Consider the following 4,184-nt stretch of genomic DNA (forward strand, 5'->3'; position numbering starts at 1 on the left):
CTATTGTGGATCTAAGAATTTTGAGTGGGCTTTTTGATTTGGTGAAGAAATGAATTAAGTTGGATTTTTGAGTGAAATTAAGCCCATATTGCTCCCAGGAGGCTGCTCTGCTCTTGTGGAGAGCAGAGCAGTGAAGCTTTGCATGGGGATCCAACTAGCGTGCCAAATGTGGGAGGGGCATCAGGATGCTGCCCTGCCCTTGTGGAGAGCAGGGCAATGTTGTCATGGTGCGTGCCTTGCCTCGCTGCCCGTGCGTCCAAGCTGCGCGCCCAAGCTCCCTTGTTGCGCGTCAATTGTGCGTGCTGGCCGTGCCAAATTGTGCGCCATGCACCAAGGAATGTTGCTCGTCTCTCCTTGTGGGCAGCGCAAGCTTTCCTTGTTCTTGGGTGAGGTCCCAAGTTCGAAACCTGGCTGAAGGCATGCTGAGCTTTTTCTTCTTGGCACATGATTCACGCTTAAGGCTTGGCTTCCTAGAGATCTTGTGTTCGTAACTTGGTGGTAGCCTTTTAGCCAAGTGTGGCTCATTTTCCTTTATTGTTGCGCCACTCCCTTCCCTTCATGTGCTTGGGTTCGAAACTCATGGGTGGCACTTGGAGAACAATTTCCTTAAATTTTTCCATGAGGAGCCCGAAATTGCTCTTGAGGAGGGCAAGGCAGAATTTTTCCTTCCCTTGTTTCTTGGCCTAGAATTGTGCTCCGCCCTCAAGGAGGGTAGGGCAGTGAAGCCTTGAATGCTTGGTTCATTGTTGTGCTCCCTTGGAGGGCAGTGTGCTCTTGTGGAGGACAGTGTGGCTTCCTCCCTTCCATGCGCTACACTCGTTTCTTCCTTGGGCCACGCTTCATTCTTTTCTTCTTTTCTTCACCTACAAATAATCAAAACAACCAATCAAAGTATCACTAAATTCACAAGATTTATAAATCAATTAAAAATTAATTAAATTTAGCTTAAACCTCATGATTTAGCATCAATTAAATGGTGGTTGTTTGATTCAAATTAAGCATGCAATTCCACTCTAAATTGCCTACTTATGGTGCAAGAAAGTGCATAAAAACTAGTGAAACAAGTGAAATTAGCTTGAGAAATGGGTATATGATGACTTGTCATCAAGGGGGAAGTTAGAAAGTTAAAAGCGGGTAAAATTGAAAAAAGAGGTTAGAAAGTGAAAATTAGTGAGTTAGTAAAAAGGAAGTCAGAGTAAGTGGCATGATGATTGGTTTCTAAGTAACCAGAATTTTACAATTTTAAGCAACAGTCAACTCATATTCAAGCAGGGGTAACAGGGTGTTGATGATGATTCATATAGATATAGAAGTAGTAAAAAGTAAAATCAAATCATCAATAATCCAATTTATTAACCAGGAAATCAAAAGTAAGAAGAATGCTGGCCCGTGCATTCAAGAATTGGTAATCATGGAGTAGTGCAAAATTGAGAATTGCCAAAACCAATACTTGAATGTAAAAGGGAGACAATTTGCAGAAAACTGGGCAGCATTCCGGCTAAAATTGGATGTTCCCAAAAAATAAACAGCAAGAAAAATAGTTCATATGAAATTAAGAATTGCTGCAAAGAGTCACAGACAGTAGGAATAGTGAAGAATAGTCTAACAGCAGCATGAAACATTTAAAGAACAACATATAAACAGTAGTAACATCACAACCAGATTAAAATTTCAGAATAGATAAAACAAGTAACAAGTACGGTGCAACTATCAGGCCTAAATCCACTAACTAGATCCTAGCTACCTAACCACCTAGAATCCACTACGAACATGCATCTCTAACTATCCTATTCGGAACAAAAATTGGAAAATGAACTAATGAGTCACAAGGAGGAATCAAAGTATGGAACCTGGTGCGTGTACGAACAAGGGACAGGGTAGAGGGAGGGTAATGGTGATGTGGCGGCACCAGGGTTCCAGTTGTGGTGGAGGTGCAGGATAGGGTTGACTGGTGGGGGGTTGAGAAATTGAAGAGAGTCACATGGAGCAGGATCCGAGTGTGGGGACACCCTCTGAACATACTGAAGATTCATTACCATTTTCACCAGCCCCAGAAAATCCAGAAACAAACCATGAGCGAAAAATAGAATTAAAGCCCCTTCTTCCTCAAGTATGCGTACCTTGAGGACAAGCAGAAGTTTCCAGTTATCATTGCAAGGGAGCTCACTTCCCAACAAGAAGAACAACTGCTTAGTGTATTGAGGACGCATAAGAGAGCAATTGGATGGAGCTTGGCGGATATAGTAGGCATCAGCCCTCAAGTTTGTGAACATAGAATATTCTTAGAAGAAGGAGCAAAGCCTGTCCGTCAACCTCAGAGAAGATTGAATCCCACCATCTTAGAAGATGTCAAGAAGGAAGTAACCAGACTACTTGAAGCAGATATCATTTACCCCATTTCACATAGCGAATGGGTCAGCCCAGTACAAGTGGTGCCCAAGAAGTCTGGAGTCACAACAATAAGAAATGAGCAAGGAGAACTTCTGACAACCAGAGTGCAGAACGCATGGAGAGTTTGCATTGACTACAGGCGTCTCAACCAAGTCACTCGCAAGGATCATTATCCTTTGCAATTCATTGATCAGATGCTTGATCGCCTGTCAGGTAAATCTCACTACTACTTTTTAGATGGTTATACAGGTTATTTTCAAATCCATATAGCTCCTGAGGATTAGGAAAAGACTACCTTTACATGTCCTTTTGGGACTTATGCTTATAAAATAATGTCCTTTGGCTTGTGCAATGCACCAGCTACTTTCCAGAGGTGTATGATGAGTATTTTCTCTTATCTCATTGAGACTTGTACGGAAGTTTTTATGGATGACTTTAGCGCTTATGGTGATTTATTTAACCTTTGCTTGGATAGTTTGTCTAAAGTATTAGACAGGTGTGTTAATTCAAACCTTGTTTTAAATTTTGAAACGTGTCATTTTATCGTAAAACAAGGTATTGTTCTAGGACATATTGTCTCCAATACTGGAATCTTTGTAGACCCAACAAAGGTGGATGTTATTTCTAGTTTACCTTACCCCTCCTCTGTGAGGGAAGTCCGTTCGTTCCTTGGCCATGCAGGTTTTTATAGGAGATTCATTAAGGACTTTAGTAAGGTAGCACTACCCTTATCGAGACTACTGCATAAAGACATTGAGTTTGAGTTCAGTGAGGATTGCAAACAAGCGTTTGATAAGCTAAAGACTGCCTTGACTCAAGCTCTGATTGTGAGGGGACCAGACTAGAGTCAACCATTTGAAATAATGTGTGATGCCTCCAATCATACAATAGGAGCAGCATTGGCTCAACATGAAGGTAACGATCCTTTTGCAATTGCTTATGCATCTAAGACTTTAGATGTTGCTCAATCTAATTACACTACTACTGAAAAAGAGCTTTTAGCTATTGTTTTTGCTCTAGATAAATTCCGAGCCTATTTACTTGGTACTAAGGTGGTAGTGTACTCAGATCATGCAGCTCTAAATTATTTATTAGCTAAAAAGGAGTCTAAACCAAGGCTAATACGTTGGAAGCTACTGCTGCAAGAATTTGATATGGAAATTAAAGATAGGAGTGGTAACCAAAATTTAGTGGCTGACCACTTGAGTCGCCTTGAGCACATTAAAGATGACTCCATTCCTATCAATGATAGTTTCCCATATGATAGCTTATAGGCAGTATCTGATGTAGCCCCTTGGTATGCACCTGTAGCTAATTATCTAGTTAGCCATACTTTTCCTCCCAATTTTACTAAGCATCAGAGAGACAAGTTGAAAAGTGAGTCCAAATATTATGTATGGGATGACCCATATCTATGGAGGTGTGGTGCTGACCAGACAATTAGACGGTGTGTACCTCAATCAGATTTCCAGTCCATTTTAGAGGCCTGTCACTCATCTGAGAGAGGAGGACATTTTGGCCCTCAACGAACTGCTAGAAAAGTTTTAGACTGTGGATTCTGGTGGCCTACTATTTTTAAAGATGCTGCTGACCTTTGTAAATCTTGTCCTCCATGCCAAAGGTTTGGTAATATATCCCAGAGGGATGAAATGCCTCAACAAATTATGCTTTTCTATGAAATTTTTTATGTTTAGGGCATTGATTTCATGGGTCCATTTCCAAATTCTAATGGCCACCTTTATATACTGTTAGCTGTAGATTATGTTTCTAATAAATGGGTGGAAGCCATTCCT

This window comes from Arachis hypogaea, chromosome 6, assembly GCF_003086295.3.
Source record: "Arachis hypogaea cultivar Tifrunner chromosome 6, arahy.Tifrunner.gnm2.J5K5, whole genome shotgun sequence".
Classification (NCBI taxonomy): Eukaryota; Viridiplantae; Streptophyta; class Magnoliopsida; order Fabales; family Fabaceae; genus Arachis; species Arachis hypogaea.